This window comes from Melospiza melodia, chromosome 13 (genome assembly GCF_035770615.1).
Source record: "Melospiza melodia melodia isolate bMelMel2 chromosome 13, bMelMel2.pri, whole genome shotgun sequence".
NCBI classification, from domain to species: Eukaryota; Metazoa; Chordata; class Aves; order Passeriformes; family Passerellidae; genus Melospiza; species Melospiza melodia.
Genome location: NC_086206.1, coordinates 21,755,149 through 21,778,238, shown reverse-complemented (window position 1 = coordinate 21,778,238; position 23,090 = coordinate 21,755,149). Strand labels below are relative to the sequence as shown.

General features: G+C 51.7%; 1 protein-coding gene across 3 annotated transcripts in view; it reads left to right on the top strand.

Annotated features, from left to right (window-relative positions):
- Positions 1 to 253: 253 nt before the first annotated feature.
- Positions 254 to 23,090, top strand: part of ANKRD11 (ankyrin repeat domain containing 11) — a 127,022-nt gene continuing 104,185 nt past the window's right edge. The window contains exons 1-2 of one of the 3 annotated variants that reach the window (XM_063168207.1): positions 254 to 349; positions 22,868 to 22,947. The gene's annotated coding sequence lies outside the window, so the exon portion shown is untranslated. Of the gene's footprint in view, positions 350 to 7,260; positions 7,324 to 7,611; positions 7,632 to 22,867; positions 22,948 to 23,090 lie in introns of those variants that run through there. The other 2 variants (XM_063168208.1, XM_063168209.1) reach the window with 2 other exon arrangements.

Below are 23,090 nucleotides of genomic sequence, written 5' to 3'. Positions count from 1 at the left end.
CGTCGCGCGCGGCCGCGCTCCCGTCACCCCCCGCGCGCTCGCCGGGGTGGGAAGGGGGGGGTGCCGCGGCTCCCCCCGCCACCCCCGACCGCCGCGCCCGCCAATCAGCGGCGCCGTCTCATCGGGCCAATGAGCAGCGGCGTCTCAGCGGCGCGCGGGGGATGGAGCGCGCGGCCCGGAGCCGCCACGGCGCGCGCCCCCCGCGCTAGGGCCGGACCCCGGGACCCCCGGAGCCCCCAGAGGCGCCCCCAAACCCCCGCCAGCCCCCGCTCTATGCGGCGGGGCCGGCCGAGCCGCAGGCCTCGCTCCGCCGCGGGGCTGCCCTTGGCCCGCTGAGCGCCGAGCACCGGTAAGCGCGGGCGGGTGGCGCGGGGGGGGCACCGGAGCGCTGCAGACAAGGGGCGGAGGGCAGAGGGGCCGGGGGGCTCCCGGAGAGAGCACCTGGAGCGGGGGGGCCGAGGTCGGCGGGGGGGCAGCGGGCCGGGGTGGGGGATGGACGGGGGGCACCGGTAGCGGCGGGAGGTGGGACCCGGTGCGGGCTGGGGCGGCGCGGGGTCGGCTCGAGGGGAGGAAGCGCCGCAGCGCGGGTGGGAAGAGGACGTTGGGATTTTGGGGGGGCGGCGGAGGAGGTGAGCGGCTGCTGGGGGCTGCCGGGGGCGGGGGGATGGCGGTTCGGAGGGGCCGCGGGGGGGGTCCCGGGGCCGGTCGGTGTTTCGGGGTGCGCAGGCTCGTGGGGAGCCGTGGGAGGAACTCGGAGCTCCGAGCCGAGCCCGCAGCACGGGCACCCCCCCGCCCTCCGGACCCCGGTTTTTGCGGTGGGGATGTTTTTTCGCAGGGGTGCGGGGTGGGGGGGAAATGCGTTTTGGGGTGAGCGCTGCGCTGGGAGGAACAATACCAAAAGTTGTCTGAAATGGTAATTTCCGTTTCCCATTTCATCATCCCCGGGTAGGCGTTAGCCCTGCCCGTGTGTGCGCAGGGCCGGGGCCGCACCGAGCCCAGCCGGCCCCAGCCCCGCCGCGTTCATTTATTTCTCAGTTTAATCTTTTAATCGCTCCGTGTTTCTGTCCTCCGAGGAGCCTTTGTGTGCCGGGGAGGGGCTGCTCGACACCTTTGCCCCTTAGCAGAAAGGAAGAGAGGGAGGAAAAAAAAAAAAAAAAAGCCTAAACAGCTGCAGCCCAGGACGAGCCTCCCCCAGGCCGGGGATGGATTCGTGTTTAGAAAGGCAAATGACCTCGGAGGGAGCGGGGATGAGGCGAGCCCTCGGTGCCCTCTGCCCTTTCCCAGAGGGAGCAGCTGTCCGGGCTGCGCGGCTCAGAACGGGCCCTTCATTGAGGCACAGGGGCCGTGTGTTTACGGCTTGGCTTCTCCTCCGGGCTCGGGGATGTGTTTTGATATCCAGTTGCAGGAAAGGGTTCCTCCCCCCTCCTGGTTTTGTACACAAAGTGCTCTCTCACCACTGGGGACACGGCTCTATAGGCAGAGAGCGAATTCCAGGCAGCTCTTGAAGCAAAATTCCCTCCTGAGATGGCTTCTGAAATGGGGTACACACATCATTTTTACCCGCTCTGTAGGCAAAGATTTTTAGGTGAAAACATCTGTGCTGCCTTGTAGTGGCTGTGTGCTTTCCTGAGATTTATATAATTTTAAGGAACTTGGAGCTCAGTGCATTTCTCCTTTCTTTGTTTTGTTCATAAAATGGAACATTTTTATGTAATGACTCCAATTATTTCCTTTTTCTGTGGGGGGGAAAACCACTCCACGGAGTCATGGAGAGGGAAAAGGAGATTAACTCTCACATGTTTCCCAACAGCATCGATGCATTCTTTGTGCGTGCCTTACTAAGAGCTCAATATTTAACTTGATTAACTTAAAAACGAGAAAAGTTGGCGTTTTCAGCCTGGATTTTCTGGCAGATTCCAGGTTGGAGTAGTGTGAGATGGCTGTGGAGGGGTTTGGAAGGTGCTGTGGCTGGGAAACTCTGGCGTTTGCTTCCAGAGCTCCGTGCCCTGTTTTGTGTCCGTCGGAAGCGCTCGGCAGGGCAGGGGCTGCCCGGGAGGGGTGGGCGAGCTCCGGGGCTCCGTGCGAGCCCGTCCGGGGCTCGGAGGCTGCTGGGCCCCGGCTTGTGCCGGGCTCGGCCCAGGGTTGTGCCGGGCTCGGCGGGGCCGGGCCCCGCGTTGTGCCGAGGTCGGCGGGGTCTGCTCGGGCCTCGGGAGGTGCCAGGCTCGGCGGGGCTCGGGCCCGGGTTGTGCCGGGCTCGAAGGCTGTTTGGGCCCGGGTTGTGCCGGGCTCGGCGAGGCTCGGCCTCGGTCCCGGGTTGTGCCGGGTTGGGCTCGGCGGGCCTCGGCCTTGGCCCGCAGCAGCTCTGGGTCCCGCTGGCTCCCGCAGGGCTCCCCGGTGCTCCGGCAGCTCTCGGGCCTGCCGGGGCACATCCAGCCTGCAGAAGGGCTTTGCTGTGAACCCGTCCGGCGAGCCGGGGCTTGTGGCACCCCGGGCTGTGTGAGTCAGTGCGAGGGCTCGGGCTGCCAAACTCGCTGCAAACCGAGCTGCCCGTGCAGCAAACGACACGCAGGGCTGGAAAGCACGGCCAGCCCTCGGTTCCCAAGGCTGTTTTTGACTCGTTCCTGGTGTAAACAGTGACCGGGGAGCCCCGGCCATGTCGGCGCTGGCTGGAAACTGGAGATGTTGTGTTTCGTGTTCCACACTTGGTTCTGCTGCTCGGTTCTGCTTCTGCTTTTAGAAATGAACTCTTGTCTGTTTCTCCATTTCATAAAAAAGCATGGTTCAGAGTGAGCTGATTTTTTTGTTTTTCTCCTCCATGGGCAGCTTTTTGTTTTTGTGATGTTGCAACAGCATTTTCTCAGACTTAAACCTGCAGATTGTCCACTTTGAGGGCTGGGTTTGGATGGGGGAGGAAATGTTAAAAAAAAGCCCCAGAGCAAAAACCCTTTGGCTTAATTTCTTCCTTCGTGTGTGGTAGGCAACCTGATAAGATTATTTTATTTTCCACTCGTGTTTTAATGGACTGAGTCCCCCCAAATGCTCGCGAACAAAGCCAAGCGTAGCACGGCGTCGTGCCGCGTTCTTCCGCTGCTCAGCAGAGCAGACAAATGCATTTCTCTGGGGTCAGTGAGACTGGTCGTGTTAATCAATACTGTACCAGCAGTGTTCCCTTTCCAGGGAACCAGATGGGCTACTTACAACTGGTGCTGATTATTTTAACTGTGTAATTGTAACATGGCTGCGTGATGACAGTGTTTCCTGCAGACACTTCAAAGGAAGGTTCCCGACGAGTGTGTCTTTACAGCGTTTAATCTGTCCTCTTTGTCTTTATGTTGTGGCTTTTGGACATGTGTTTGAAGTACTAAGAGGTTTTTTTTCCCTTACCTCCAGCTTTTCTATACATTAAAAGGAGGCAGTGCTCTGGAATGATGAAGTGTCTCCAGTGTGGGAATAAACCCAGGGTTTTAGCGGCTCCCACAGTGGTGGGTTGGATTCACTGAGTTTTAGATCCAGGCAGTGACTAAGCCAAAAGCTGGGAAGAGATTTAAGTGTCTGTGAGGAAATGGCAATATTTTTTTAAAATAGTGCATGTGGCTTTGTTTTGGGGAAAATATGTTGTATGGTGACTTGAGTCTTAACTGGGACAGGCTAATTACTCGGTGAAGAAATCCTCCTCCTAGGGAAGGAAAGGCACAGGGCCGGAGCTGGTTAATTACATTTTGTAAAATTATGGAGTGACTGCTTTCTGAGGAGGTCTGCCCCTCTTCCTGCCCTGTACCTGAATTTCAGGCTCAGCAGTTGCCTTACGGATTGAAATTCCTCCTGGGTATTAAGATTTAATGGTGGCAGACCCAGAGCAAGTAGTGGCAGGTACTGCTGCTTTTCAGTACAGCAAAGCAAATAATACTGGAAAATATTTACATGGGGGTTGTTATTCTCCTCGTATTTCCTTGATGAGCTCTAGTAAAGGTGCCTGTGTGCTCCTTGCATTGCCGGGGAGAATTCCCTGTATTTCGGTTGTAAAAGGCTGCGGAGAGGAACTGGTGTCTCCATAGCAAAGATTCCAGTGTTTCGTGATCAGCTCACATATATTTTTACCCCATCTAATTTAAACCAGTCTGCACGACACTCACAGGAATGATTTGTATGCAGCTTTTAAATATTTTCCTCCTTCCTGCGCGAGGGATTAGCGGCACAGAGCTGCTTTTTCGGAGGGTTCTCAGCCAAGTGTTACGTAATTTGTGTGCCACCGATGCACGGCCATAAAAAATACTCCCATCAATGTTAGGGGAAAGCTTGTGTAGGCAATTATTTCAAATCACAAGCGTCCTAGGCAGGTTTGTGCAGCCTTAAAATCTGGGCAAAACGCTGCCTTTGGAATCCTGCTGGGAAGGGGGGTGGGAAGCTGTCAGCGCCCGTGGTCTGGAGGCTGGTTTTGAGCACATTCTACTCCACTTTTTAAGCTTCCCTGTGTGAGAACTGGTGTTTTCTGGTGTATTTTCTCAGGGAACCGTTGGGTATTTAAAAATCTTAATTTCTCTGAGTCTGGGTGGTGGTGCTTCAGCTGAGGCTGCTTATGGGTGATGCCAGTTTGTAATCTTTTATGAGAGTAAGGGGGGGAAAAAAAAGTAAAAAGAAGCTTAAATGCTAATAACAGTGAAAAATCTGCTCGGTGTGGAGAGCATGTGAAGAGAGCGGGCGCATGTCGGGCTGTGGAGTCTCCGTCAGCTGAGCTGGGGGCTTTTAAAAATCTGCTCTAATTTTTATGCTGCGTTTGGAATGGCTAATCCCATAAAAGCCTCGCACCTTTTGACAGATGAAACGCTGCTGTTCTTCACTTATTTGAGCAAAATATTTTTATAGATGGTATTAGCTCTGTGGCTCCGAGGGTAATGCAGTCCTTACACGAGAAAGATCTTGCTTTGATCTGACAGCTTTCAAGATCCATTTCCAATCTTGGAGTTCCATTAAGTCTGTTTGTAATGGTGCCCTCAGACTTTTTTTTCTGTTTATGTGACTCTTTGGGTGTTAACGTTGCTCTGTATCTGAGTTTTCTTTAATAAACTGAAGGAATAATTGGGGTCAGGAAAGGAAATAATCATGTTGGAAAGCGCAGTTAATTATATCAGGTATTTTGGGCTCCAGAGTTCTTTGTCTTGATTCTAATGTTTTCTTCAAGTTGTAGGATGTAGTGAAATGATCAGATCATCAAGCTGGGACAGTGAGACAGGGTGATGTGTGGTGGTTAATTTTGGGAGTGTGAAATGACTGTGGCTGCAGGCTTGATGTCCATGGTGGTTGTGGAGGATAGGAGGGATGGTGAGCAGCTCTTTTCCCTCTTCTCTGGGGGAAGAAACCGTCTTCTGTGTGGTCCAGTGTTCATCCAGTGGCATCTACATGGCCCTGTGTCCATCCAACATGATTTAAATGATCTTGTGTCCATCCTACATCACCTACATGGTCTTGTGTCCATCCAGTGGGACCTTTGTGTCCATCCAGCATGATTGGTTTGGTTCTGTGTCTATCCAGTGGGGTTGGTTTGGTCCTGTGTCCATCCAACATGATTTAAGTGATCTTGTGTCCATCCAGTGGGACCTCTGTGTCCATCCAACGTGATTGGTTTGGTTCTGTGTCTGTCCAGTGGGGTCTCTTTGGTCCTGTGTCCATCCGACAGGGTCTCTTTGGTCCCGTGTCCATCCAGCACAGTCCTGCTGGTTGTGTGCCCATGCAGTGGGCTCTCCATGGTTGTGTGTCTGTCCATCATGACCCACGTGGTCGCTGTCCCTCGAGGGTGGCTCCGTGGCAGCCCCTGCAGGGCTGGGGTGGGTGCTGGCTCTCGGCAGCAGGAGCAGCCTCCCCATTCCCTCTGCTCCTCCTCCCCTGGGGCCCCGCCGGCGTCTGGCCAGGCCTGAGTCTGAGAAACCATCCTGGCTTTTCCTGCCCCTCTCAGCGCTGGCTGGGACGGCGGGGGCTCCCAAAGAGGACGTGTGGAACCTCCATCTCCAGGCTTGTTCCCGTTTTCTGGAGCTCGTTGCGTGGGTAAGGCGTGCATTGCTGTGCAGCTGTAGTGAGCAGAGGCTGCGAGTGCAGCCAGGGATGGGGAGGCACTTCCAGCACCAGGAGGGAGCTGGCTGCTGGAGCCAGAAGAAAGTGATGTTTTTTTTCTAGGTCAGGGTTGAAGGCACTGTCAGGGTGGTGATGTGCAGCATATCTTACTGTCTGCATTGTCCCTGCCATATGGATGTGTGCACGCTGCCCTTGGCATTCAGGCATTGAATTATTTATCCTTTCCAAATCTGGAGGCAGCCTTTCTTCCCCTGTCTCCAAGAAAACCAAACTTACCCGATGAGTGTTTTTAAAATAAACCTTCCTCTGTGAATTACTGCAGTGGCAGGAGCAGGGTATTGATCGTATGTTGCGTTTGGAGTCGGAAACCAAAGGTTACAACACTGGATATCTTGTGGAAACACTGAAATATTTATTTTGCTGTTAGGTGCAAGTGTGTCTGTGCTGGTGCTGGGTTTGTATGTGGCTGAAATGCCATGTACTGAAATTTCCTGACTGGGAGAATGGAAAGGCCAGGAAACTTTGCAGTATGTGTAAAAGCAGCTTTGTCTCAGCTGTGTGTGAGGGGATGGATGCTTTTCCAGGGAGAAGGCATCTCCCTTGCTCGTGTGCTGTGTTGGATTTGCTGTGAGAGGAGCGTTAAGGTGGTCCTGGTTTGGGTGTGGGTGTTTGCAGGGTGTCACGGAAGGGTGGTTCAGGCTCGGGGAAGCACAGGCTGGAGGCAGCTGCCTCTGTAATTATTTCTGAGAGACTGACAGCTCTGCAGGTTAGAAACAGTCTCGAATAATTTACCTTTAGAGCAGCATAAAGCTGCTAAAACTGTGTCACAGGCATGGGGAAGAATCAGAGAGTCAAGAAGGGAGATGTTACCCTCTAAAAAATTCACCAGGATCCGGAGGCAGCGTGTCCCTGAGGGCTCGGCAGCCAGAGGCTTGGAAACACGGTGCTGCCCTCAATATCGGGATGTGAAATGAAAGGCTGCGTAATTAGGAACTCCAGAAAAAAAAAAAGGCATTAAATAGCTTTAGAGGTGAATGGAAGCTTCATTATTAAGCAGAAAGTGCTTAGCTGCAGTTGGTGGTGCCTCTTCCTTTCAAATCACGCACACATGAAAGTGCTCCCCGCCCCCAGCGGGGCCTTATCGGCTTATCTGGGCAGGAGTTCAGAGCCATAAAAACTGTATCCTGCTTACACCTTCCAGCCGGTCCTGTGACCTGCGCTGTGTAAACAAGTTGTACCAGGAGCTCCCCATGACTGGTAAGTGCCTGGGTTTCTGCAGCCTGGCTGGGTCCAGGAGGAGCCAAGATAAAGTTCCAAGAAGTTCCCCTTTGGGAATGGTCTCCTGATAGCTGCTGCGGGGAGGAGGCGGCAGGGCTGGGATCCTGCTGACTGTGGCAGTGACTGTAGCCCATGGAAAGCACTTTGGGATAGACTTTACACTCCGGGGCTGGTGTTTTCCACGTTCTGCTGGAGGGTGGCTGTGGCAGATTGTGAAATGTCAGCGTTGTGGTAACAACACCGACCGGCGCTCCGCGGTTGCGTCAGGCCCGGGATGTGCTGGAGCTGTAAGCCTGTCTATAAATATATCCATGTATCTTGGGATGGATGAGATTAGCCGTGGCCATGCTGGGAAGAGGTGTAGGTAATGCAGGGAAGGGGTGTGTGTGGGGGACGCAAACATCCTGCTGCTGCTGTGCTGGGGGGTTTGGATGCCTCTGGGGGCTCCGGTTACGGCGCTTGGCCGCTGCCCACCCCGGGCTGGCTCCGTGGTTTCAGCTTGCAGCTCGGCACAGGCAGATCCATTTATCCAAGCTGGGCTGTAACGAGCCAGTTTGGGGATTCAGTGTGTGAAACTTCACCTTCTCAGCAGCCCAAGGGTCGGGTGCACGGGTTTGAAGATGAAAACCTGTTCTCCTTGAATGTTGACCTTTTTTGTTGGTGTGGTTTCTCGTCCCCACGTATGGGGAATGTGCTGGGGTTGGGAGTTGGACTGGCTGCTGGCTGCTCTGGCTTCCCTCCATGCCACGGCCTGTCCTGGCATGTGCTGGGGTCCTGCCTGGTGGCTCCCCTGGCTCTGGGCTCTCTGTTCCTCATTTTCCCTGCAGCCTGGAAGGTTCCTGGCTCTCCCAGGAGATCAGAGGTGCCCTGTGTTACTCAGCTGCTCTGCAGTGAATTCAGCTCCCTTCCCCTGTGATCAGCACTGGCACTGGGGTGTTAAACTGGTTCTGTGGTGAGAGACGGATTCCTCTGAGTTAGTCCAGGGGGGAAGGGATCAGACAAGCAGTCACTTGGTGGCTCTTTCCTGGTGTGCTGAGTAGAGCTCCTTGGCTATGGAGCTGGAGGCTGTAGTCTTAAAATGCTGAATTTAATTTCCTCCTGCAGTGTGTTCTGTCTGCAAGCCTCCCCTGCTTCACCCACCAGCATATTTCTTTTCCCTCCTGTCCGTCCTTCCCCTTTCCCAGGAGCCTCATCTGATGGAGGTTCTGCTCTTGCCTTGGTCCTCCTCATCCAAGATTCTTGTCTCTAATTTTAGCCTGTCTGCCTCTCGAGGTCCCCTCCCGTCTGTTGCTGCCTTTCTCCTTCTCTCTGAGTTGTTCTGTATCTTGCTCTCCCTCTGGAGAGCTGGACCTTGTTTCTGCGCGGTGGGAGGGGAGTGAGGCTGTGGGTGTGCTGAGGTGAAGGCTCTGGGCTGTGGGGAATGCTGGCAGGGATGTTTGGGCTGCTCTGTGCTCACAGGGAGCAGCTCCTTCCCTCTGCTGCGGCTCCCTCACTGTCCTTGCTCGGATCTGCTCTTGGAATCTCTCTTTTGTGGATTTACCCTGTATTTGTGCAGTGGGGCTCTCTACCATGAGGTTACTCGTAGCTGCAGTGCTGCCCAGCAGCCCCGGATCTCCTGTTTCCCTGCAGGAAAGCTGCAGGCTGCCTGCTTTTCCGGGAATCCCACTCCACCTTAGCAGGCATTTGCTTGTGGTTACAGAGAAAATGACTTTTCTAACAGGGAGGTATCAGACACAGTCAGATCTCCTCGAAGGGAGGTGGAGCCCATCAGGGAGGGCAGGGAACCTGGCCCTGGAGCCTGGCCATGCAGCAGGGCTGCTCATCCTGGTGGGATCCACCTGCTTGGAGCCCTGGGAGCACGGTGTGTGCAGCATAATCTGATTTGTGCCTGGAATATAAATCCTGGCTGTTGCAGGCATGCAGCCTGGGGTTTTACAAGTTCTTTTGTGAAAACAGCATTCAGCCCCTCCACTGCTGCAGCAAGGAGCTTCCCTGGAAACCCAATCCCAGCAATTAGTGAGGTTTGCAGAGGATCCTAGCAACTGCTGCTGGGATTCCATTGGCAGGGTTGAGGTTTTGTTTTTTACACTGTTTATAGTTGCATTCTGAGCATTGTATGGAGATATATTCAACTAAAGCACAGGGAGTTCCACCTCAGCATGGGGGAGAACTTTCCTTGGAGGGTGGCAGAGCCCTGGCACAGCTACCCAGGGAGGGTGTGGGGTCTCCTGTCTGGAGCTGTTCCAAACCCACCTGGATGTGTTGCTGTGTCACCTGCTCCAGGTGTCCCTGCCTTGGCAGGGGATGGCTCTGGGTGATCTCCAGAGCTCCTTCCAGCCCTGCTCTGCCTGCACATCCCATGGAGGGGAAGGAGAAAGAGGGGCTGTGGGACAGTGCTGAGCTGCAGTGATGATGGGAACACTGCTTGGGAAGCTGATCCTCGGGGAAAGTGGAGCATGGCAGGAATATATTGGGTGCTGTGTGACTTTGGTGTGTGTGGGTAACCTGAGCTCACCTGTGAGGAGTTCTGTTACCCAGATGCTCCCTGACCTGGCTCTGGCTGCTGGGGAGGGATGCTTTCCACCAGGGTGGTTATGTAAAGCCTCAGTGCTCTGTGCTCTCCAGCTCGCCTCTCCAACGTGCGCGGGGCTCCGGGGGCAGCTTCAAAGGAGGGCGTTTGCTTTATGGCTGAACCTATGAGCAGTTTTATGTGCAGGGTGGAGCGGGCTCGTGGAGAAGATTGCAGTTTTCCCAGTGCCATAAAAAGTTACGATGCTGACGGTGCCGGCATTGTTCCGTAGGCGGAGGCAGAGCAGATGCAGAGGTCAGCGGGCTCGGCTGTGCCAGCGCGCTCAATGCCCCGCTCTGTGCTCCCGGCTCTCCCAGACGCCTTCAAAAAGTGCCTTGTGCTCTTTGTGGGGCTGCCTCAGAAACCTGCACCTGTGCGGAGCAGGCGCAGCATTTCCATGGGAAAGGAACTTGGCAGGGCTGCTTTCCAGGGCAGTGTTTCAGCCCCTCTGAAAACGTGGCGTTCCAGTGGCACACACTGTGAGTCAGTTCATAACCTCCTTCCTTTCTCTGGGCTGTTCTTTGGCGTTCGAGCCAAGGGAGTGAAGAAAATAACCGAGTGGCTGCATCTTGAGGAGCCTCATTCCAATTAACTTCCCTCATGCTCCAGGAGATAGATTCCCCAAACTGAGATGCATTCCCAAAAAAAGGACTATTCAGGCTAAGTGGTGATGGTGGGAGAGTATGATCAGCTTCTACAGCCTTAATTGTGGGCTTTTCTAAAAGTATTTCAGTGGCCTGTGCTGTCTTTAAACCCTGCTGGGGTATGGATTCTCCCAGCTGTGGAGGCAGCACCCCAAATTCTGAGGTGTAAAGCACCTTTCAGTTCTCAGTGACTTACAGCTGATTAAAATAAGTCACTATTCCAGTTTCAGTCAGATCTCTCTAAATATAAACTTAACCTCTCGTTGAAACCATTTTCTGCTGGGATGGGGAGGTATAAATGCTCTTTGTTTGCAGCCAGGAAAATGAAAGGTTCACAACATTCAAAAATGTGTGTTTTAGATCTTCTGAAAACCTCTTCCTTAAAGAATGTTTCTGCTTGGAAATGGGCAAATACTTTGGATATTCTTCAGCTTGGAGAATTTTATTCTAATTAACATACTAAAACTTAGGGGGAGCAAAAAAAGACTCTGATCCTTCTCTTTGGGTGATCCATTAGCTGCTCCAGCTGCCTTTTATTTATTTTTGTAGACACATGTGTGAATGTAAACATTTTATCTGGAATGGCATTGCAAATGTTCCTGCATTAACATATATTGTCATGGAGAATAATTTTCATTTAACTGTAATTTGCTTTATATTTTCCTGCCCGGTTGCCATGGAAACGCAGAGGGATGTGGCAGGGACTCCTCACAGGAGCCAGGTTATGGATTGCCTCTCTAATGGACCTCTGTTAATCACACTGCAGCCTGCGCTGGAGGAACCAGGGCTCTTTGCAGGAGACACTTTATTTAGATAAACTGTGAGATGCCTGTGGTACTGGAGCTTAATATTCAGAGTTACCCAGGGTGTTTTTCCCTTCTCCAGAAGTTTTCTGTCATAAGAACTATGTATTATGATCCTGGAATTGAGATATATTTATTTAAATTTAATGTCGGTTAGACTTGATTTTCAATTTTCATTTCATTTGCTGTAATAGCTTAACTGGTAATGTCCTTTTCTGGGTTCAGTTTAAGATCTGAAACGTTTGAAACAGAGCAGTGCAACATTTGTTATCCCTCTCCCCGTGCAAGAAGTTGACTTGCTTTTCATAATAATGTGTCTGCGTTTTTGTGTTTCCTTTTGGCTGCCAGCAGGGAGAAGGGGGACAGAGATGGATGTTATTAAATTTATTACCTGTGGATTTGGGGTCTGTTTTGGCTGCTGTTCTGAGCTGGGCCCACACAGCATTTCCAGGGAAGGGAAGGGACGTGGGGCAGGGGCTGAGGGAGCTCAGGGGGCTCAGCCTGGACAGGAGGAGGCTGGGGCACCCTCTGGCTCTGGGGGTGTTAAACACCACATAGATGTGACCCGTGCTTTAGTGGTGGTGCTGGCACTGCTGGCCTTGGCGATCTCAGAGGCTTTTCCAAACTGAAGTGCTCTGTGATCTCCAGGATTATCAGTGCCCAGATTGCTGTTCTGGGATGCTGATCTCTGCCTTTGCTGGATCCTTGGAGGGAGCTGCCTCTGACTCCTGAGATAAGAATGGTGGTGGCATGGGTTCAAACTGAGCTCACCTGTCAACAAATGGTTCATTTTTGGTTAATGGGGATGAGCTCCAGGATGGGAAATCAACCACCCAGCCTTCTTTGCTCTGGGTGCACTGATGGCAGGAACCTCAAATTGCAACTTAGGGACATGAATTTCATTTGTCCCCTGAATCAGACCCTCCAAGTGAATTTCGGGGTGGGGTTTAAGGGAAGCTGCCTTGCTCCTTCCCTGGCTGTGGTCAGACACCATGGCTGCTTACATAAGGCTGGGTTCCTCCAGCACGTGGATGCTTCCCCATGCAGATGGGCTCACAGTTATTTCTTGGTGCTTTACAGGGGAATTGGGTAACGCTTTGTTCTGTAATGCAGGATGAAGAAACCCAGCATGTTTTTCTGTAATGGTGTATAAACAAGTAGTGTAACATCCTATTTCAGGCATTGGGAGGAGGAAGGGCTCAGGGGGGGAGGCAGGGCTGAAGCAAAGCTTTGTTTTCCTAGACCCACACACCAGATTTTAGTATCTCTGCCTTTGGTGGGTGCTGGGAGTGTTACAAACTGGTTTTTGAGGTGTGTGAGCTCAGTCCAGTGGGTGCTGTGGGTGTGGAGGAGCCTTGGCTGTAGAAGTCCCCTCTGCATTTCTGTGTCTTTCACTGGCTGATGTTGGTGCTCTTTTGCTACTCACGAAGGGTGAATGTGATTCACAGTCTGAGGCCAGTCTGATTTTAATAAGAGTCTGAAAAATAGCTTGGCTCTACTCAGGACTTCTGGGTCTTGTGAGTAGACTTTCTGCATTTTTGCTTTATTTTCATTTTTCCTCTCCTTTTCTGCCTGTTGTCCTGTGAATACTCAGAATTGAGCATTTGAGTTCCCCAGTGGCACATCTGGGGTTCCCAAATGCACCTCTGCAGGTAGATAGGTGAAGCAATCTGCATCCAGGCACTGCTGTCTCTGAGCTCTTGGATGGGACAGCCAGAACACCTGGCAATTTATGGAATAATAAACTCTCTAAGTATTGATTACTCTCTAATTCATAGTTTTGCTTGTGTTTTATTCCGTTTTTTTCACTCCTGGATCTGAGGCAGGGATCCCTGCACACCTGCCAGGTGTTTTTCCCAAAGGTGTGTCCCTGAAGGCTTGGTGATGAATGGCACTGTTGTAGGTAGAAGTTAATGTGACTAAGTCACCTTTTGTGGCCTGGGAATGGACTCCTGCACCTGATAATTGGGTTAAACATTGGCTCCTGGTAGCCAGGAGAGCAGAGAGGCTTTGGTGGCCATTGAGGTGTTTGGCTGCCTTGGGAGCTTCACTTTGAGGATTTTCTTCACTGGGATTTGGAGTGCCAGGACAAGGGAATGGCTCCCACTGCCCGAGGAAAGGGTTAGTTGGGATATTGGGCAGGAATTGTTCCCTGTGAGGGTGCTGAGGCCCTGGCACAGGTGCCCAGAGCAGCTGGGGCTGCCCCTGGATCCCTGGCAGTGCCCAAGGCCAGGCTGGATGGGGCTGGGAGCACCTGGGACAGTGGGAGGTGTCCCTGCCATGGCAGGGGTGGCACTGGATGGGCCTGAGGGTCCCTTCCAACCCAAACCAGTCCATGATGTTGTTCAGGTTCACTCACTTGGGTTTTGCCAGCAACTGATGCTGCTTTACCAGCACTCACAGAAAAGGGTCAGCTGCAGGTAAAGCATAAAGCCAAACTGTTGTTCTGCTCCTTTTAGTCTCCTGGACACTCAGATTGGCTTTGAGCCCCTCATCCCATGTTGTGCCATGAGCATGGCTTTGAATTTATCTCCATTAATTGTGCCAGAGATCTGGGAGTAAAGAGATTAATGCATTGCTGCTCCCCAAAAATGGTGCAAATCAGGATGAGCTGGGGGGTGGGGAGGTTAGAGGAGCTGCCTCGTGTGCAGCCGTGGGAAGAGGGATTTCTTCAGGGAATGGGTGAATTGTTTCCTTCTGCTCTGAGCAGCCTTTTAATGAGCTGCCCTCTCCAGGGTGCAGAGAGATGAACCTCCCATGGCTATCTCCAGCCTGGGGGGCTTCCACCACATCGCTGCCTTCGGATCCTTGGAGCTAAAAATACATCCCTGCTGCACAGCAGACTGCAGGCACGTTAATCTGCTCCTTTAGGAAGGAGGCTCGTGCTGCTGGCTGAGCTGCTGTGGAAATTTTATTTTTGCTGTGCAGCATTACCAGCTTTCTTCTTGCAACGGAAAAATGTCGTGGAAATTATTGTTCTGCTTGGAATTCCCTCTCTGACAACAATAGCAGCAGTGGGGTGGGGTGCTTTGGAATTGTTTAGTGAGGAGAAGTTTTGGAGGAGCGAGCTCTCCCAGGCTGATCCCTCTGTGCTGTTCGGGAGCGTTCCCACCGCTGGATTTTGGGGTTTTTCTGACCACTCCTGGCTCTTCCAGAGCAGCTCTGTGGGAGCTGGGTTCCTCTGCCACCTTCCCCCATCCAGCTGGGCTCGTTTGGCTGTTATTGAACCCATTTTCCTGGGCTGGGAGGAACGGGATCCTGCCAGGCTGACACCTCAGAGCCCTCCTGGAGTTATTGCTGCCTCTGAGCAGTGCTCCATCCCCGAGGCAGGCACAGCTCGAGCCCTCCACGCCTCCTGGAGCTCCAGCCCTGCTCACCCCATGTGCTCCAGCCTTCCTGGGGCAGGGATGCTGCCCCTCCTGCCTGCCTTTGTTCCCAGGTGCTTTGGGAACGTTTTAGCACGAGGGCTGATTCAGACCCAGCTCTGAGGGGCTGGAGCTGCCTTCTCTGCCTGCTGCTGAACAGCTCAGTGCTGATTCTCTTCACGAGTTCCAACTTGAGCTGTGCTCTTGGTGCCATGGGGCGTTTGAGGTCTGGGCTGGCTGCAGCGCAGGCGTTGCGTAAGCAGCAGCAGCAGCTTTGTTTTCTCCCTGCTCCACGAGGAGCTTTGGCCTCCCCACTATTTAACATTCAGAGTGTATTTCCCTCCTTTGATGTTTGGCTTACCTTGACGGGCTGGGAGGGCTGGGCTGGTTCAGCCTGGAGAAGAGAAGTTTCTGGGCAGACCTTGGAACCCCTTGCAGGGATGGAGGGGCTCCAGGAGAGCTGGAGAGGGAGTCTGGACCAGGGCCTGGAGTGGCAGAACAGGGAGGACTGGCTTCACACTGAAAGGAGGAAGGATTTACCTTGGATATCAGGAGTAAGGTTTTGGCTGAGAGGGTTTTGAAGCCCTGGCAAAGAGGAGCTGTGGCTGCCCTGGATCCAAGGCCAGGTTGGATGGGGCTTGGAACAGCCTGGGATGGTGGGAGGTGTCCCTGCCCCTGATGGGTGGCACTGGATGGGCTTTGAGGTCCCTTCCAACCCAAACCATGCCTTGGTGTTGGCTCAGGAGCTCACCTGCTGCACCAGGCTCTGTTTTCCCTGGCTGTGCTGCCTTGCTGCTGCTCATTAGCACAGGCTCAGTCACAAGCTGCTCAGACAGCCTGAACCATTTGTAAGGAAACTGTCTTTAAAATATGGATGGCATTAGAGGGACTCAGGCTTAAAATTAGAAACTGTTTATGATGCACAGTTGTAGTTGTTTACCTTGAACCATAATTATCTTATTTCCTGAGTTAAAAACGTCACGTCAGCTTGCTGAAGCAAGATTTGATGACAAAGGAATTGTTTTTAGCCACCAGCAGAGCAAAGAACACTTCAAAATGTGTGTCTAAATATGATTTTATAACCTAAAGTGTACCACACTGAGGATTTTAAATTGGCTCTGGAAGTTGCGTGGGTTTATGGGTCGGCCATTTGGCCGGGGATCAAGGCCTGGGTTTAATCCTGACTCTGTCCTTTCGTCCTCTGAGCGTTTTCCTTGCCTCCCTCTGTGCTGCTTGTTTGGCTGGGCCGTGCCCTGCCTGGGGTGCAGGGCTGTGTGCTGGGGCTCCCCCACCCTCCAGCCTGGCCCCTGGAGCAGGGAGTGCTGCCCTGGGGAGCACTGAGGGTTCCTGATGGACTGCCAGGTCCAGCTGGGCATGGACAGCCCTGGGGAGCATTGGGGGAGCACTGGGGGTTCCTGATGCACTGCCAGGTCCAGCTGGGCATGGACAGCCCTGCAGTGCCCAGGGGAGCATTGGGGGGTTCCTGATGCACTGCCAGGTTCAGCTGGGCATGGACAGCCCTGGAGTGCCCAGGGGAGCATTGGGGGGTTCCTGATGGACTGCCAGGTTCAGCTGGGCATGGGCAGCCCTGGAGTGCCCAGGAGAGAAGCTGGGCACCAGCAGCTGGGCAGGGACAGACCCTGTGTCCCTCAATCCCCCCATAGCAGCTGGGGCACCTCAGTGGGCACAGGCAGACATGGGACTTCCTTATTTTAGCATTATTACTGATTGCTGCATTTCCTTATTTCATTATTCAGCAGTGCTCTCTGATCCCTGTGCCCTCCTCACACCCTTTCCAGCCTGGATTTCTGTCCCCTGAGTGAGACAGCTGCTCCTCACCTGTGCCTGGTGTGCCAGGATGCTCCTGCCTCAGGAGAATGGAAAGTGGGAGGGGAGCAGCTTCTTTAATGATGACAACTGCTACTTAAACCTGTTCAGGGCTTAGAATAGAAAGGAAAAAAGATCAGTGGAAGCTGTAGGTGCTTTCAATGTATGTGGGATTTTTAAGGAATCTTTTTATTCTGACCTTAACTTGCCAGGCCCCAGACAATAGGGGAGGGATGCTGTGTGGAAATCAGGGAGGTGCTTCCTTTCAGCTCTTTCTTTGCTGTGTAATTTGAGGCGGTTGTAAGGCACTTGTAACTCAGGAATTGTAGACTTGAGCACATTCTACAATTACATTTTTCACGTTTCTTTGTGGGGACCTCCTGGATTGTCCAGCCAGGTAACGGTGTCCGATCCTGCATAGCTGGGTGTGGGGCTGCCACCTGCATATTCCTAAAAAACCTGTAGCTGAGCTGTTGAATTGTCTGGTTGTAACTTTCCTGTCACCACAGGGAGTTTTCTTGGCTGGGGAGGTGACATCCAGCCAGCTCAGAATCCAGCCAGGAGCACTCCATGGATGTTTGCTGTGTTTTCCCTCTGTGAGGGAGCCTGTCTGTTCCTGAAGGCTGAACAGGGACTTCCTTGACTCCTCCCTGGCTAATTAGTGTGCTTTAAAATGGGATGCTTGCATCTCTTTCACCAATCAGCGTGCAGAAAGGAAAGGAAATAGTTCAGATATTAATAGTAACCCGTATCCAATTTGCCATGGAATTACACGGATGCAAATGTCTGGGACTGCAGAGGTGACAAATGTGTCTGTCTGTCACTCTTTTCTCTTGAAAAATGGAATTTTCTCCATGTGTTAAAGCTGGGCACAGAGTAAGCAATGCAGATTGATTTTGAAATGGGGCTCGTTGTGGCCCAGTGGCATCATCCACTGTGCTGGGGCAGCTGAGTGGGCTTGGGGAGGGCACGGGCAGGGATGTGTTTGTGCCACCTCACCTGCATTTAGGAATAATGCAAAGGAGGAGCCTGAGCTGTGACAGCAGCTGTGAGCTCACCTGAAATCATGGCTTTAATCCTAGGACACATCCTCCCTTCTTGTCTTCACTGGGTCGGGGAAGTTCAACCTGTTGGAGCTCAATCCCCATTCCTGGAAGTGTCCAAGGATGGGTTGGAAGGGACTTGGAACAACCTGGGGTAGTGGAAGGTGGCCAAGGTGGGGCAGGAACAAGACTAAATTTGAGATCCCTTCCAACCCAAACCATTCTGTGGTTCTGTGATGTCACCACAGATTGTGACCTCCCCAAATTCACTGCAGATCCCCAAACAGCTTGGTCATTCCTGAATTCAGGCTTCCCCCATTCCTAGGGACAGCCTTGTCCATGTCAGACTTTCAGTTAGAACTCCTAAAGGACAATTTGTTTTCCCAGGAATCACATCTTTCCTGCCCTTTGTGCTTATTGCAGTGGCACAAATTAAACCTTGGGCTCTTCAGCCCACACAAGTGTCTGTGTTTTTGGTACAGTATCAGCTTATTTTGTATTTTTTATCAAGTAGCACAGACAACACAAGCTTTAAAAACTGTAGATCTCAGCATACATCTTATCTGCAGGGCAAAATAAAGGAACTTCAAGAATATATCACCTACTTTCGTTCTGAAAGCCATCTAATTAAATTTTACTTGATGCTACAATTTTGTCACAATCAAACATGCTGAAAGGTGGATTTTTTTGTGTTTTTTTTTTTTTTTTTTTAGGACTGGTGGAATTCTCTGCGTGCTTTGGCTTTTCACTTGGGTAGCTGCTGCTGTTTGAGCATAGCTGGGTTGTGATTGCTGTGGGAATATTCATAAATTGTGTTCAAAGGCAGGTCCTGGAGCTCACCCCATGCTGGAATCTCTCTGAGAAGGGTGGGGACGTGAGGGTTTGCCCTGTGTGTGCCTGGGGGTGGCTGTGCTGGCAGCCCCTGATAGGCTGCAGGGGTATTTATCTCAAATTTATGGGGATTTCTTGGAAACACCTCTTTATCCCCCTTCAGATCTGGAAAGCACACACCTCTTCTTTTCCTCCTCTTTCTAGGGAGTCCTGAGCTGCATGGAGTGCTCTGAGGGTGCTTTTCCAGGCTCCTAAAGGGAAACTCCATAAGTCTGATGATCTGTGCTCAGTGTCCATCCCTTGAGGGCCAGCAGAGCTTTCCTGCTGTGCTGGCCTGGGCTGTTCTGGCTCTCCCTGGGGTGGGACAGGCGTTTCTGCTCTGTTTCTCTGTAGGTGGCACATTTTCTTCCCCCAGCTCCAGCAGAAGGAGCCCATGGGTATTTATGGGAGATATCTGTGGGGTTTGTAGTGCTGCTGCTTGTGGGTTCTTCCCCCAGTCTCCAGCTGTATATATAAGAAAATAAAGATAGTGTAGAAAGTAATCCTGCCCCTAAGGAGTTGCAGCTGGGCCAATTATCAAAGATTAGGAGCAGGCCTGGCTTTAACAGGCCACAGGTGTAAGCAATGAGAAGATGCTATAAAAGAGTGGGGTGGTGTTGAGAGGGGAGCTGGAGTCAGTGGCTGCTTTGTGAAGAGGAAAGAGTCAGTGCTCTGAGGAGCTGCCCTTGAGGAACATCAAGGTATGGAACCTTTGTGATAGGAGATAACAGTATGGAACCCCTGCAATAGGATGACAACACCCAGTCTGAATTTTCTTAGGTTCTAGAATTACAGTGGGATTTCAGCATTTTCCCGCATTTCAGCAGGTGGAAGCTCTGGCTGTGCTCTGTCAGGCTGTGCCTGGGGAGTGCATTGGAGAACACTTGCAAGTTTCCCCTCCCTCCAAATTTGCTGTACTTGTTCCCCCTTGATTCTGCACGGGAGGTGATGGGGCTGCTCTGGGAGCAGGAGCTCCGTGGGTCTGGGTGCTCCCATGGGTGTCTTTTCTCTTAGCAGCCCTCAAGAGATGCCTTATTGAAATTCTGTCTCTTCCTGGAATTACTCTGAGGGAAGCAGATGAGTGCTGTGGAAAAAGGTTCTCTTGTTCCCCAGAGATTTTATCCATTCAAAAGTTGGTCTAAACCAGAATCTAAATCTCTGATATCCTCTTATGCTGCTTAGTTCTGGGTCTCTATAAAATCTGAATTGATGCAGGTCTGACTTGGGGCCCAAATCCAACTCCTTCCCTCAAAGAAACAGTAATGGTGAGGCCACATTTGTGGGGATTGGCCTCTGGATTTCCTGGGATGAGACAGCAGCAGTGGCTCCTTTCCTGCTCCCTGTAAAATGGAGATTTAAGCAGAACCTTTCTGCATTATTGATCAAATTGAGAACATTCAGGTGTATGAAACCATTGAATCCCAAACACATTTTTCATGGGGACTCTGAATAAACCAGAGAACTGGTTTGTTCCTTCAAGGAAGCCAATTCCCACCTTGCTGCTGGGACCAGTTGCTGTTGCTGCCACATCCTAGCTGCTCTGGTGTGAGGAGTCTGCAGCTAATGGCAGTATTTTTCAGGTCACAGCTTGGGATTGTAAGGCATTTTCCATCTTCACATACTAATTTCTGTGGAGTTACAAGATACCCTTTCATTAAGGAGGTTTGAATTATGTAATTCCCAATGTTTTCGATGGAATGCTGGCAGGAGCTGCATGCTGTGCTCTGAATGTGGAGTCCTGATCTGTGTGTGGGTGCAGCAGGAATCACTGATTCAGGGAGGTGCTGAGGGACCCTCTGGTCAGTGTTAAGATCACGAGTTGGTAAGAAAATGTAGAAATTTTAGCATTTATATATTTATTTTGGTGGAACTGTCTGCTTTCCCAGAGTTTCCAAGTTGCTTTGTGTTAACAGAAAATAAAGTGTCCCAGGTCTTGCAAGACTGAACCTGTTTTAAACCAGAGCCTGGCCACGTTGAGCCCTTGGTAATTTGGTGTTTGCATGCCCGTTTCAAGGCACAGGCAGAGCAGTTGGGCACTGCAGGGGCTCCTGAGCAGCACCGTGAGCTCAGGACTGGAGCCTTGTCCATGGTCAGCCCTGCAGGATCCCAGGAGGGACAAGGGCAGTGATGGTACTTTGTGAAGTGATACATTTTCATCAGCTAAAGCTAAGCAAATGGGATGGCTAGATGTGTTTATTAATTGTAATGTGGCTGTTGGAAGTGGAGTTGGGTTTAAATTGCAATGTTGGATTCCGTGCAGCAGGAACGTTGTGTGAGTGACCCGACCACGTACAGCCAGAGAGGCTGTGCTGGGCATCTCCCACTGGAGGGTTTGCTGCATTCCTAAGTGATTTGATAACAATTTCATTAAAAAATGGTGCCATGTTCCTTGTGAAAATTACTTGGCTCACGTGTGGTCGCTGTTTCAGCGTTACGGTGCTTTCTGTATGTTTATGTGTGAGCCAAGGAATGAATCAATCTGCTGTATGTGGGCCAGCAAGCAGCTGTAAATAGACCTTGAAAATGATCTGTCAGTGTCCTGGGACTGATCTCTGTAGACTTTTTGGTGATTTTGATTCTCAGTTGTTGCCCAGAGAAGTGGCCGAGGCCGGGTTGGAGCAGCCTGGGCCAGTGGAAGGTGTGCCTGCCCATGAGGGGATGGAATGGGATGAACTTTGGGGTCCTTCCCACTCAGACCATTCCATGGTTCCCTGACAGTCACTGCTGTCAGCAAGCAGCACTGCTGCAGTTCCAGACAATGCAGTTGGAAGTTCAGCTGTTTTCCCCCCACTTTATCTCCTATTGCTGTTGAAATGCTAATTGGTGATGTGACTGTTACTGTGGAGAAGAGGATGAGGGAGCAGGGGAATCCTGCTGGAAAAGGTGCTGTGCAAGCACTGCCATGTGCTCCACAGGGCTGCGTTCCCATCAGGGATCCCTCAGTGCCCCAGGGCTCCTTGGCCTTGGAAGAGTCCACGAGATTGCCATGTGTCTGCATCTCCTTTACTCTTCTAAAAGAAAAATGCCAGAAAATTTCCATTTTGCCCATCTGGAGAAGTTTACCTGCTGTAGGATTCCTTTCTTTGAGTCAGGACCCTGGGCTTTCGCGTCTTCCTCTGGGTTTTGGGGTTTATTTTGGCCTGTTCTTTCACTGAGGTTCCCAAGAGCTCCCTGAGCCCAGCTGGAAGCAGCTCTGCCCTGGATGCAGCTGCGTTGCTCATCTGGACATCTTCCCTTTGGCTTCTCATTGGGAGTGAAAGTTTCCCAAAACAAACAAGGCTCTCCCAGGGTTCCTGATCTCCTCCACTGTGTGTCAGTCCCAGCTGGCCTCAGAGCCTCTCCTGGATGGTTCTTGGGAGGAACCATCCCCTTGGAAAGCAGCTGTCCAAATCCAGTACATCAGGGAGGTTGTTTGTGAGGTGGCGAGTGCTGGTAAAGCATAAAACTGTCACGAGCTCTGAGAGGGAAGAAATTCAGATCTTCTCAGTGTAAATGAAGCAGGGGTGGTCACTCTGTCCCTCAGTGTGGTCTGCAGTGCTCAGAGATGGGATGGAATGGGGGTTTTGGGGCATTTGGCATGAGCAGGCTGTGGAGCTGGCAGCTCACCCTTTCACCAGTTTGAGCAGACCAGAATAACATCACTGGGACTGGGGAAGGCCCAGTGCTCCCAGTTCCTCAGGGTGCTCATTTCCATCCCTGTGGGTCCCTCGCCATCCCACCGGGCTCCTCCAGCTTGGGAACAGTGAGGAGTGCAGGTTTTGGCTTGGAACCTGCCAGGCCTTTCATGTGTGCCAGCTAATGAGTGTAATTCCCCTTTGCCTTGGGTGCTGAGAGCTCCTGCTGGTTCCTGCCCTGCATCAGAAACTCCACTTTGGGAATTGGGAGCTGGAAAAACATCCTTGAGAGTACAGCAAGAGCTGGTCAGAGAAACCCCAAAAAAACAACTTAGAGCTTTGTAATGGATTCACTGCTATTGAGAGCAAGGGTGTGCTTGGAAAGAGAGCGCTTGTGCCACGGGCAGTTCCATGGGGGTTGTTGGGAAGGTGAATTCCGGGCTCAGGAGCTCCTGCTGGCCCTGCCTTTCTCTGGGTTTGGGGATGACACGCCCTCATTTGTAAATAAAATGCCTCTGAGCCCACCCAGATGGTTCCAGGAACCTTGAAGCAGGTGATTTTTAAAAAAAGCTATTATCAGAAAGTTAGGGAAGAAGGTGGATGCTTGGCTGAGGTTCCACTCTTTCCTTTATTCCTGTGTTTGTGCAGAGTGGTTATCAGGAAGTTTATTTGTGGATTAGGCAAGGGTTTGTACTTGGTAACCTTCATGTACTCAAATCCCGTGTGCGTGTTGTGAATAAAATTCACTTGTTTTAATTTTCTAATGAACAAATTCCTGTGTTTTTCAGATTACACTGCGTTTTTGGGACACACCTCTGTTGGATTTTAATATATGTCCTGTGAAGAACAGCTTTCAGCTATGGAATCGGTAAATATTGACTTTGCTTCTGTCCAAAATTTCTGGTGTATTCCCTCACGAGTGCTTGTGTCTCTGTTGGACTGTTTGGTTTTGCCTTTTTCAAATGTTTTTCTTTATTTTCTGAAATTTGAAAGCAAAAAATTACAAGTTCT